The sequence below is a fragment of the Chinchilla lanigera genome, unplaced genomic scaffold, assembly GCF_000276665.1.
Source record: "Chinchilla lanigera isolate Chin_1 unplaced genomic scaffold, ChiLan1.0 scaffold00002, whole genome shotgun sequence".
NCBI lineage: Eukaryota > Metazoa > Chordata > Mammalia > Rodentia > Chinchillidae > Chinchilla > Chinchilla lanigera.
In genome coordinates this window covers 58,231,161-58,244,579 of record NW_004955403.1, presented here as the reverse complement: position 1 = coordinate 58,244,579, position 13,419 = coordinate 58,231,161, and the positions used below count along the sequence as shown (strand labels likewise).

Genomic DNA, 13,419 nt, shown 5'->3' with positions numbered 1-13,419 from the left:
TGTTGAGGTCCCCTGTTACAGCAGTGTTATTAATTATATGGGTTTTCATGCCTGTTCAGATTTTTCTTATATAATTTGGAGCTTTGATATTTGGTGCATACATATTTATGATTGTTACCTCATCCTCTTGCAGTTTTCCCCTGACTAGTATGTAGTGACCTTCTTTATCTCTTTTGATTGTTGTGGATTTGAAGTTTACAGTGTCTGCGAACAGAATAGCTACACCTGCTTTTTTCTGGGTTCCTGTTACATGGAGGATTGTTTTCCATCCTTTGACTTTTAGTCTGTGGATTTCCTTTTGAGTGAAATGTGTTTCCTGTATACAGCATATTGTTGGATTTTGTTTTTTAATCACGCTGCCAGTCTGTTTCTTTTGACTGGAGATGGGAGGCCATTTACATTCATAGTTGTAACCGATATGTTTTGATTTATCATTGTCATGTTATTTACTTGCATTGGTGTCCTACTTTTTCTACCTGTTTAGTTGCTTGCTTTTCTTGATGTTTCATTTCTGCTGTTGTTCTTGAAATTGTGGTGAGATTTTTCTATGCCTAGAAAACCTTTTAGTACTCATTGTAATGCTGGCTTGGCACTCATGAAGTTCTTCAATTGGTCTTTGTCATGAAAATACTTTATTTCTCTGTTGAATTTGAGGGATACTTTGGCAGGGTACATCAGTCTTGGTTGGAAGCTGTTCTGTCCTAGGACCTGTAATACTTCACTCCAAGCTCTTTTCAATTGGATGGTTTGTGTTGAGAAGTCTGCCGTGATTCTGATGGGCTTTCCTTTATAGGGAATCTGTTTCTTTTTTGTAGCAGCTTTTAATATTCTGTTCTTTTGCTGGAGATCTGGGAACTTGACTATTATACGTCTGGGTGTAGTTTTATTTTGGTTGTGGTTGGTTGGAGTTCTATATGCCTCATTTCCCTGTATATAAGGTTCTGTTTCCATGCTTGGGAAATTTTCTGCTATTATTTCTTCAAATATTACTTTTATGTTAGTTGTGTTGCCTTCTGCTGTTTCATTGACTCCTCTAAGTCATATATTATTCCTCTTTGCCTCTTCTTGCAGCTGTTGAATTGACTTTTCCTGGATCCTTGTTGATTTTACAAGATCCTTTCTTTCACAGTCGCTAGCTGCCATGGTGTCTTCAAAGTCTGAGATTCTATCTTCAGCTTCATTCAAGCAGTTTTGGCAGCTTTCAGTGGAAGCTTTGTTTTCCTGGAAGTCTCTCTGAATCTGGTTCATGTGTTCTAAGTCCTTTCTATATTTTTCTTTTAACACTTCTGTCCCTTGCCTTTGCTCTTCTATTTTCTTATACGTTTCTTCTTCAGACTTTTTGAGCAGTTCCTTCATTATTATTGTCATTTCATTTTTTGCCTGAGAGATGATTTCTGATCTCATCTCTTCGATGGCCTTATGGAGTTGTTTCTATACTTCCATTGCAATCATTTCAGCTATTTCAGGCATGTGTTTATCAAGTTCTCCTATGTTGATATCTGCTGGACTTGTTCTGAGTGGGGTGGAGTTCTGTGATTGTGTTTTACTCCTTCATTTTGTCATGTTTGCTACCAGATGCAGAAAGCTATTTCCCTCTTCAGTAGCTGCACAGCAAAGGCCACTAGTGTCTCTAGTTTTCCTGTTGGTCAAATTTGCCCTTGAGTGACCTCTGAGAAGAGCTACTTAGTCTCGGGTTTTGTGGCAGTTGTTGATTTGTATCTAGTTATCCCATGTCTCAGACACAGGCATTGGTATCTGCTGATGGCCCACCATCTGATCCAGCATCTCCTTGCAGTTCAGGGCACGTGCATGGCCCAAACTGAGGTTGCACTTGTGTGACAATCCCAGTCAGGTGGACCTATGTCCCCAGGCAGTTCAGGGTACAGGCAAAACCCAGACACAAACTGCAGAATCGACAGTTTGTGAACCACCTGATTCTGTGTCTCCAGTCAGTTCAGGACACATACAGGATCCAGATGCAGGCTGGACGGGTAGTAGTCACAGACTGCCTGTGCCTTTGACCCCCTAGGGGGTCTGGGCAAATGTAAAGCACAGACTCAAACCACTGGACCAGCAGCTCTTGGAGCACTTGCTCAGTCGGTGTAGGGTGCACACAGGGAGGGGCTACACCACCCTTCCGCCAGAGAAGTCCCTGGGGTTTCTGAGTGAGGACCTCCTCTCTCCCCTGGGTGCAGGGAGGGCAGAGACTCAGTCTGTAATGGTGACGGGGATCTGGGTCGCCCACTCTGTCCTCAGGAAGTAGATGGGAAATACCTGGCTCTCTCCATGAGTTTCAGCTGGGAATTGTGGCGGTGGAAGTAAAGCACGGACTCAAACCGAGGGACCAGCAGCTCTTGGAGCACTTGGTCACTCGGCATAGAGCATGCACCTAGAAACGTTATTTAATTTTGGGATAATTAACCATTCTACTAGTTACCTTTTTTATTGTTGAGCTCAAACTCAATTTTATTATAGTTAGTATGTTCTAAATGATCTCTCACTTCTAAGTGATCATTCACTACAAATTTGGTGGGACTTGCTTGGTTTCAGCATAAATCAATTCTGGCAAATGTTCTGTGTATATTTAAGAATGAAAATTCTACTGTCCTCTTTAAATATCTACAGCTGAATATTATGAATGATCTTGTTTAGATCTTTTAAACCCTTACTGAGACTTTCTGATTTATCTGTCTGCTTAACCTGTCAAATTTTATTCATTTGTTTATTTTTTTTAAGATTTGGCAAGTTTGGCATCTTGTAATTTGAAGTCATGTAGTAGGACACGGGCATTGAGACTGCATGGCTTCCTGCCTGTTCCCCTCTTAGCATCATGCAATACCTTCTTTACCACTTCCTTTCATACTTGCCTTAAAATCTACCTTCTCAGATAATTAGTATATAACAAATTTTATGTTCAAACATAAGTATTTATATGTTTCAGCATTTAAGCTGTATTTCTTCTGTACATAGTTGTTTTTATTTTCACCTAGTTAGACCATGTAAATGAAATTCCTGACATTTTGATATTTAAATCTACCATGTTACTACTTACGGTCTATTTTCCACCTATTTTTATTCTCTCTTTTTTTGCACGGTAGCATGCTAACCCAGATTTGTTTTATTTCATTTTGTCATATCTTGGCTTATTCACACATTGTACTACTTTTCTTTGAGTGGCTTCCCTCAGGGTTACTGCAACCATCATTGGTTACTGTAAACCATCACAAGGGACCTGCTGTTGTTGCTTCCAGAATGCAGCAGAACCTGAAACATTCCCACTCCATCACCAAAGTGATTCACTCAGTCATATTAATCCTACATTCACTTTAAGATCAGCAAGACATCACGATTTCTGAGTTGTATAGTTGATACTATTTTAGATTCATTTACCCACCTGCTTGTTTTATTCTCATCATCTGTCCATCCTCTGGTCTGTGTCTGGATCATGTCCCTTCTCCCAGAAATGGTCCCAGAGTTCTGTACAAGTGTGGATCTCCTGGTAGTGAATTATTTCACTTTTTGTTTGGCTAAATGTTCTCATTTTGCCTTCATTTTAAATGTTTTTTCAAGCTGCAGAATTAGAGGTGGGCATCTGTTTTTTTCTACAGTTCGAAAGATGTCTGTGTTAGTTCTCCATCACTATGACAGAACACCTAATATATCTGCTTAGGAGGAGCAAAGGTCCACTTTGCCTCGGGTTTCAGAGGTTCTGGTCCACAGTCACCTGGTGCTGTCACTCTGGCCCTGCATGAGACCACACATCATGGTGGGAGCACTTGGCTGAGGCTGTTCATCTCGTGGCAGCAGGGAGCCAGGAAGAGACGGGAAAGGGCAGGGTCCCAGTGTCTCCCAAGGCCATACCCCAGTGACCTCACTTCCTGCCACTGGGCTCTGCCTCCTAAAGGTTCCACCCCATCCCAGCAGCTCCACAGGCTGGGGTCAGGTCTCCAACCCTGGACACTTGGGTCCCAGCTGTGGCTGTGTCACCCATCATCTTTACCAGAAACCCACATCACCTTGAGATGTCTGAGTCCTAGCTCAGCGGGGCACAGGTGTCCACAAAGGAGGCAAGATGGTCTGATGGGCACGGTGCCGGAGTGAAAACCTAGATGACACTTGAAAACTGGAAATAATGTGTGAGGGTCTGAGAAATAGTAGTATTTTGAGATCATTGTGTTGATGTCACTTTTTCTGTCAGATAAGCTTTCCAACTTAAAAATACAGACATGAGAATACCTCTAACACCCCTCTCTGAGATCACTGTTGCTCTCCTGCTGTCTCTTCTGTCTGGTGCACTTGCCCACGTGTGGAACACGCACACATGTGTATACAATTGACAGTGAGCCGTGTATTTGATGTGGGATTTCATTTACTTTATTCAACACCCTGTTTACATTTTTAAATTTCATTAAATTTTTTTCAGATTATCCTAGGTAATGACTGGCTCATGTCCCACTTTGAATTTATGTATTTATTTATGTGTCAGTGATGGAGGGACTTTTCTGCTACCCTCTCACATTTCATACCTGAGGCCTGCAAATTAAACTGACAAAAAGATAGATTAACTGGAGGAAAGGTGTAGGATTTTACTGGGTATTAGTATTTTTGTGTGTATAGGGTCTTCTCAGGGAAGAGGTGACCCACGGGGTCACATTCCATTTGAACAGGGCATGATAAGTGGCACAAGGGGCAGGACCAGGAAAAGGACTTGGTCTCCCAGGGTCTAGATTTGGGAAGTGGGATGGGTGCGGAAATAGGTGAGAGTAAGGCCTGTCGGCTCAAGCCCTGGGGCTACCTCCTGTGCCTCCTCCTGGCGTGATGTGAGGAGACCCCCAAATGGGGAAGGCAGAGAGGGAGCTGAGCTCTTCCTGTCTGCTGCTTCCCCATCACCTCCAGTGTAGACTCCCCTCAGGCCACACGGGGCGGGGATAGGGGGTGTACCCGACACCCTTCATCCTGGGATCAAACTTTTAGGTGATTCACTTTTAGAGAACTGCTATTTTCACTGTTACTATAAACTTCTCTTACACAAATCTTTGACTTCATTTCTATTTAATGAGAATAATCTATTAAATAAAGTAAAGTTATGGGGTCAGATGTATATTTTTTAGGCTCTTACTATATAAAGGCTAATTGTTTTTCTGCTTGTTTGAATAAATTCATATCCCCATGAGTAATTTGAGCAGTTTTATCACCCTAACTTCACAAACATTGAATTTTGTAATCCATTTTAATGTTTTTCAAATTATAGGGCAACAATCACATCTCATTCTTCACTTCCTAGAGAGGCCAAATATATACCAGCTACTACATTTTTTTTGAGTTTTATTTGTAGGAATTCATACACTTTGCGTTGGGAGAGCTGATGATTTTCTTGTTGTTTTCCAATAATTCTTTGTACAGCAATACATTCCAGTTATCTTAGAAATATTTTTGCAGTTTAACTTTTACCTTTCCATGATATAAATGCTGGTTCTGACATATATAGATGGTGATATATTTTTAACTTTCCCACTAGGACATATCATTCACTAAATACTTAGGCAGTGTAGAATAAAGCACTTACCTCAGTGAAATGACATTGAGTATTGAAGTGAAATAAAGTAAGAGTCTCAGAGCACTGAGTGAGTGAGTGAGTTTATTTCATTCTCATATCTGGTTCTACTGAAGTAGGAAAGTACACTGTATATTCATTTTCACTATGAACATTATTTGTTGAATGACTTTAAACACACTGATCAGGAGTCAGGCAGGGGTTGAACCAGCATAGCCCCAGGGTGGGCAGGAAGGCTCTGTGATGGACCTACAGGGCTGTCAGGGCTGATCCTGGGGGAGAGTGGAGGGGGCAGAGGGCGGGACCGGTCTTCCATCTTGCTGAGTCTTTGCTGCTTTCAACACGTTGCTTGACATCCCTTCCCTGATGTGGGAGTAGGTGGAATGACAGGCCCAGCCAGCCCAGCGTGGCCAGGAGCTCTGTCTACAGAGCAGCCTTTATCCCGTGCTGTTTGCCTTGGAAACCAGAGTTCGGGCACACTGTCCTATGCTTTACAGCAGCACGGCTGCCCACTCTGGACTCTTCCTCGGGAATGAAATGCCAGCCCTTCTAGAGAAAGTTCAAGTGGAAACCTTCCTCCTTCCTGGAGCTTTCTGAGAACCACATTAGGTCTCAGGAGCACTGTGGATAGCAGTGTGCTCCTCTCCCCTGGTGTCAGGGCTGCAGCGTGGGCCCTGGTTTTTGGGGAAGCAGCCCTAGCTTTCCAGGTGTCCTGTGCTGTGTCAGGCAGGAGTGTCATGTGGCCGGGCAACCACATCCCATGCCTCCTGATGCCAACGAGGGTGCTTCTCAGGGCCAGCCGGCGTAGGGGCATCGGGGTGTGGGCTGCCATCCCCCAGCACATCCAGAACATCTGTGACAGCTGGTGTCTGTGTGGGCTTGAGGTGGTGAACATAATTTCATCTTTTCTGTTTTCTCTTTAGATTTAAGTAACCAACATTAAGTGAAAGCCAGAAGCCGGCATCCCATTTTAACTTTTCATGGACACCTTGGGGTGCAAATCCTAGAACTTCTGTGGCCACACGTTATTTTAACATCATTAGCGCTGCCCCCGGCAGACGCCCGCAGTCGTCATTACTAAACCTGGTGGAAGACTTCGCAGATCTCAGTTCAGTGAGAAAATCTTACCTGCTGAGCTCCTGATGCATGCATGCAGGACTTCCAGGACTTGCCTTGGCAAAATAGCTGGTGACCGGAAAAGACATGGTGGCAGTGGGCGGTGCCCTGACTGCTTGGTCCTCTCTTCACGGTGCCCCCACACCTGTTAGGTTCTCGCTCTCTAGTACTTTGCTTCTTTTGTGTTTTATTTTTAAAAATAATTTTATTAAAGAAAGTGTGGAAAGGGGAAAGAAGCATAGAAAAGGGAAATAAAGCAAAATTTGCATGCCATGGACCTATATCAATATCAGATCAGATGGTTTCTAAAGACTTTGATCAGAACACCAAATACTCAACTGAGCACATTTAGTTTTCTTGTGCCTTCTTCTGCTTGGCTGTTCCCTCCTTCCTTTTATGGCAAGCACAGGTGAAGCTGGAACTGGATCCCCAGCTGTGACAGCCCAGCGGCTGCCTTTACATCTGACACTTGGGGGTGGCTGGGAGCTCTCTAGCGATTGTCTTTAACCTGCACCACACATTACTTCTCCAAGCCCAGGAACCAGCCCATGCCCCAATCTGCTTTGTTACTGCCTTTTAGAAATGTCCCTATTAGAGGGAAGCCATGCGTTCTGTGCTACTATTTCATCTTGTTCTTTGCCTTTTGAACTCGGAGTCCTTTTCCTAAGAAAACCAGCACACAGGCATCCTGTGGCTGGGGTCAGTGTGACACCTTCACCACCAACACGGCCTGGCACATCACTGGGCTCTCCTCCCCTCCAGTGCAGGGCTGGGTGGGGCAGGGTGAGACTCAGCCCCTCTTAGGACCTGGGTTCTGGTCACCCCACCACGAGGCAGGGGTGCCATAGGCGCTGGGCTCCCCATCCCTGCTCCATGATGGACACACGTCCTCCAGATGTCCAAGGCTCCTCTGAGGTCTCTCCTCCAGCTGTTTTCTTTAACCTGTATTTCCTTACTGGCCCCAGGGTTTGCACACAGAGCTCTTCTCCCAGCTCAGGCCTTCCTCACTTTGCTGAGAGGCTCAGCAGTGTCCCCTTGCGGTCTGGCCCAGCACCTCACTGCTTGGTGTCTCGCTGCCTTTCCTCCTGCACTCAGTCCTCTCCTCCCCAGGCTCTGGTGGACCAACAGCCTCCATCACACTTGGCAAGACACAGAGCAGAAGTCGTCTCTAGTGCCACCTTCCCCCGGAGCACCAGTGACTCTGGCTTCCAAGTGTCTAGCCCCGCCCACTCAGTCCAGGCCCACAGCTGCTCTGTCTCCCACTGGCAACATCCATGGTCCTTTGCTTCTTGGTGCTGGTTTCTCTTCTAGTGTCTGTGATGCCCTGGGGCCTAGGGTAGGGACTGTGTCCTGGCTCTGACTCTGGACTCTCAAAGACTGGCTAGGTGAAGGAGATGCAGATGGAGGCAGGCTCATTTGGGCCAGGGTCAAGGCCAGGGCCCTCAGCGCCCTGTGACCCATGCCCGCCCAGCCTCTTAGACAGGCTCCTGCTCAGACAGCGTCCTCCACAGCCTGGTTTGGGCAGCTTTGTGTCTCTGGTGCCTTCCCTCCTCTCTCCCCGGGGCTTCCTCCCCATCTCCGCACACCTGATCTCTGAACACCTGCATAGGGCAGTCAGGAAGTGCTCCCATTCCCCTTAGAACAGTGCCACGTTTGGCCTCGGAAGGTGGCTGTCCCTTGCCTGTGAGGCTCAGAATGCTGATCTTGCCATGTTCCCCTGCCTGCAGGAGGTGGAAGCGAGAGCCTCACAGGCACCAGGCTGGTGCTCCCCTTGGGCTGACTTGTGCTTCTGTAACCCATCTCTCTGCTGGGGGAAGGTGTTCTAATTACACCACCAAGACAGTCCCGCTGGCCCCGAAAGTGGTCAGGGCCAGCTAAGTTTCCCTTTCCTGGTCTCCCACAGAGCAGCTGCCCTGGGGTGTTGATCCCTATCCCGGACCTTTGGCTTCCCCGTGCAGACCCCACACCTCTGCTCCAGGGCTAGTCATGGCCGCCTGGATCTATCCCACCCTGGGCCAGACCGTGTGACCCAGGATGTGCCATGACCATGTCTGTGGTCAGAGCTGGTGTGGGCTCCCTGGTCGCTGTGTGTGTGTTTGAGGTCCCTGAGCCTTGCCCAGCGTGTTGTGCACATACTGACACACGTGCCCAGGAGGATGTGCCTGTGGCCCGGGTGGGTGCTCTCTCCACGCCATGCAGTCACTCACTCCGCGGTGGAGGTGCAGCTTTGGGAAGCTCCCTGGAATATTGCAGGCTGTGCCCTGCCCCTTGTGAGCTGCTCCAGGGCAGCTGCCGCTGGGACCCTGCTCCCAGCTCCCGTGTCACCATCGGGCAACCTCAGGAAATCGTTCTAAAAACACTCAGCGGAACTTTCCGAAAAACGCTTCCGCTGCAGCAGGATATTTAAGGTAGGGATGTGTGAGGCAGTGTAGGCAGGTTGCTAGGCAACCACCCCATCCTCCAGGTCCAGCCTCAGTCGCTAGGCAGCGGTGAGCAAGGGGCGGGGAGGGGCCTGCTGTGGTGCTCCCGAGTGAGTGGACCCTGCTGAGGGCCTGACATGGGTGGGGGTCTCAGAGTGGACTGTGGAAACCCTGGGACATCAGCTCAGGTTGTGGGGACCAGGACTATGAGCTATTTTCAGTCCCAAGTCCCCATGGCCTCCAAGTTCCTGTCATTCAGAGACCTCTGGAAATTGCGTGGGGGGAGGCACTGGGAAAGCACAGCTCTAGGGTCGGGGCCTGGATTCCCGGGATTGCTGCTGTCCCCTGTGTGAGTGTTGCCAGCCACCTGCGCTGTGGGCCACCGTCCAGGGAGGAGATGAGTGGTGACAGGAGGTGCATGGACATGGGGCAGGTAGCCCCAGCATGGGGGTCACTAGGGAATGATACGTTTCTGCCCACTAATTTTAATTTTAGTATAATTCACCTCATTGTGAGTTCACAGGATTTCACTTTCAGTCCTGGTTGTAGTGTTGAGCTGGTTCAGCCCTTGAGAACTCAGCAGTCCACTCTCTGGGGCAGTGTGAATGGCCCCTCCCTGGGACAAAGGGACTCTGTGGCTGGCGGGGTGGACCCAGGGGTCTGGAACGTCTCTGCCTCCCTGGCAATGCTTGGTCTGTGGGAGCTGCAGGCCCAGCTCTGTAGGCGCTATAGGTGCTAGCAGTAGAGAAGGTGCCCAGAGAAGGGGACCACAGGACGCCCCATCATGATCCTCACGGAGCCGAACGTGCAGGGGATGCAGACAGGCAGGAGGCACCCTGGGTCCCATACCCTTCCCTCTGCCTATGTCTGCTCGGCTCCCTGGAGTAGGCGCAGGGCCTCCACTGCACCCTGAGTCACTCCACTGGAGTGGCCTTCCGTCACCTGTGGTACCCTGGCCCAGAAATCCCAGGGCTCTCTCCTCAAAGCCCCATCTCATCCCTTTCAAAGTCTATTGCATGATCCAAGTGTGGTGGTGTACACCTGTGCTCCCAGCAGGCTGGGAGACTGAGGCAGAATGATCTCAGGTTTAAGCCCGACCTCCTGGGCAGACTTAGTGAAACCCTGTCTCCAAACCTAAAAAACAAAAGGGCTGAGGGTGTAGCTCAAGGTGATATGCCCCTGGGTTCAGTCCCTAGTACAGAAAGAAAAACAAGCACTGTGTGGTTTGTTTCCTTCCGCGATGTCTCCCTGTTCCCCGAGTGGGGAGGGCTTGCACTCAGCTCCCGTTTCTCCGTGCCCTCCCTGTGGCCTCACATATTTCTTGTCAGTAGCTCAGGGCGGGGGTCCTGGCACCATGCCCCTCCCACGCCACTCTAGGGTGCCAGGCCCATGCCTGGAGAAAGCTCTGGTCCCCAGGCTCTGGGCTTCTGTCTTAGATGCTCCTGACACCAAAATACACCTTCCTCTGGAGAGTTTGAATGCCACGTCTCAGGGCCTCGGCCGCCATCGGGAGATACGGCTTCCCTGTCCGTCCAGCCCTCTGAGGTCCAAGCTCCTCTTCTCCTGGGCTGTCCTGGCTTGGTGCGGACCTTTGGGGGTCCTTTGAGAGCTGCTTGAGCTGGGTCTCCAGCCAGCTGGGTGACACATGCTGTCCATCTTGAGCTCTTTTCAGCTGTGCTTCCTCCTGGGCAAGAATAATTTTTATGAAGGTCTAAAAGTAATAATAGGTATTTAAGGAACAGCAGAGGCAACACAAAGGTCAGCGGCCAACCTGCACTGGGCGGGGTTACAGGGCTCTTTAGGTCCCTTCTGGTGGGGCTGAGGGCGCGTGTCGGCAGCAGGGTCCCAGCACAGTGTCTTTCTGTGGGGTTTCCGGGCACTCCCTGACCCAGACGTCTGGACTTTGTGAGCGGGGAACTCCGGCTTCACACAAGGCAACAGCGGGCACCTGAGAGGGGCTGCTGCCCAAGGTTGCTGTGCAGAGCAGCACCCACGTGGCGTCTGCCCCTTCCCCGGGCAGTGAATTTGGACAATACTAGATTATAGTTGCCAGCTAAACTGCACAGTTGTCCGGTGGCCAGTGCCTGAGTTCTTGAACTTTTTAAAAAACAGGCAGTGTAAAAGATTGGCACATCATGCTGCATTACACTGAGATGAGAAGCAGGCCCCTCGCTCTGCAGATACACTTGTGTGCGTGTGCATGTGTGTGCAGGTGTGTAACTGCATCTGTGTGCATGTGCATCTGTGTGTATCTGTATGCATGTGTATACTGGTGTGTGTACATGTACCTCTGTGTGTGCACATGTGTATATACGTATATTTGTATGTACCCCTGTGTGCATGTCTGTGTGTATCTGCACATCTGTGTGCCTCTGTATGTATGTGTGTACAGATGTATATCATGTGAACACTCATACATACATGTACATGTGTGTGTAAATCCGTGCATATGTACATCTTTGTGTGCATGTGTACACTTGTGTGTATGTATGTGTGTATCTGTCCATCTGCGTGCATGCATGTGTGTATGCACCTGTTTGCATGCATGTGCATCTGTACATTTGTGAGTGTGCATGTCTATATCTGTGTAATCCATTGTCTTCCTCAAAGTGCAGTAAGTGTTAGATAAAGTGTTCAATTTTCTGATGTTTGAGAATGCTAAACTTATGTATACCTGGCTTCCCATTAAGTCTTACTCTGTACTTGAATAATTTGGAATTGTTAATTTTGTCATAGTTGCACATTTTAGGGTTTGCACAAGTGACTGTCTAAAGTAGAAATCGGTTCCTTCTGGTGATCTGCACAGTGGTAGCTGCTCGCTGGCTCTGCACCGTGCCTCCTGTCCAGCACACTGCTTGGAGCCCGGGCCCTTGGTTGTGCTTTCTCCTCCTTGCCTGGCCATGGGACTGTGGGTGCAGAGCCACGCAGACACCTTCCATCAGGGTCACACAAACCCCTTAGAGCTGCTGCCCCTGATTGTCCAACCAACAACTGTACCATTCATTTTCTTGTGTGTTGATCACTTTAGGGATCACTTTAGTGGGACCTTTCCTTCCCATTCCCCAAAGGACATGTGTAGAAAGAAGGTCGGGCCAGCCCCATGGAACTGAAGCTGACCAAAATCAAAGGGAGCTTGCATGGACTGACCCTATTCAAAGGTACGGAACCTCCTCTGAATGTCGTGTCCTTGTCCGTGTTTGTGGGAAGCGGAGTGTACACACAGTCATTCCTGAGAGGCGAGGCCATGCCCCGCATGGGAAGAGCCGATGCTGCTTGACCCCTTAAGCAAGGAAGCACATGCCTGAGAAGGCATCTGGTGGAGAACATGTGGGAAAATTGGGGGAACCCTAAGTTCCACTGAAACTATGTAAATTCCAGGAGTTGGGTTATTTTGGTCCTTGTCCCATTCTGTGATCGGTTTGTACTGTATGTGTCTCAGGCAACTCCCATCCTCCTTTGAGGACACAGGTGTAATTAAGCAGTGTGGGGAAGGTGCCAGGAATGGTGAGGGACTTCTAGGAAGCTGTTTGCTTTGGAACTGGTATGTGGGACCCAAAGCACAGCACAGCTGCTCCCCAGGGTATCTCTGACCACAGACCCATCTGCCAGTGTTATCCCACTCACACCACGTGCAGATTTCACTTGCTAGGGTTTTAATGAGACATAATAACCAAATAGCTCATGCGCCTGCATATGTGTAGTGTGCTTAGTTTTTGTGTCTGGATTTGTGCGAGAGAAATGAAATCCCTACTTTTATCAACAAACACTCACAATAGGGAGCTGGAGACTCGGGCTCCATCAGACCCATTCATCCTGCACAGGCGGGACCCTTGGGGGGGTGTAGTTACAGGAGTTCAGTTGCAATATGAGGAGTTTTTGTGATGCTTCCTTATCTCCAGAAGTGGTGAAAATGGGTTCTGTACTTGTTGATTGACTGTCGTGAGCCGGGCCCAGCCACCCAGCACAGACCTTGCCTGCAGGCCACTGCCACCTCCCGACTGTGCATCTTCCATAGCCATAGACGGGTGGCAGCAGCCCTCAGTCATTTCATGGACAGCTACAGCAGGGTCTGGTGCAGACCCCTGGGGGAGCTCTGTCTCTTGGCCAGTGGCATGACCGGTCCCACATTCCCATGTTTCTGTCTCCCTGCCCTGCTTGGGACACCACACTTAGGCCTCAGGTGAGACGCAGACGCCTCACAAGAGGCTATTGCAGGTCTACACCTCAATGGAGCTTCCTGAACACGCCCTCTGCACACATCACCAAGCCCCGCCCACCCTCTGCAACATCACCAAGCCCCGCCCACCCTCTGCAACATCACCAAGCCCC

General features: G+C 48.8%; 1 protein-coding gene across 3 annotated transcripts in view; it reads left to right on the top strand.

Annotated features, from left to right (window-relative positions):
* Dlgap2 (discs, large (Drosophila) homolog-associated protein 2) overlaps positions 1-13,419 on the top strand; it is a 528,376-nt gene that overhangs the window by 249,367 nt on the left and 265,590 nt on the right. Inside the window, exon 1 of one of the 3 annotated variants that reach the window (XM_013515038.1) lies at positions 12,202-12,248. The exons of the other annotated variants lie outside the window; for them this stretch is intronic. The gene's annotated coding sequence lies outside the window, so the exon portion shown is untranslated. Of the gene's footprint in view, positions 1-12,201; positions 12,249-13,419 lie in introns of those variants that run through there. 3 annotated transcript variants of the gene reach the window in all.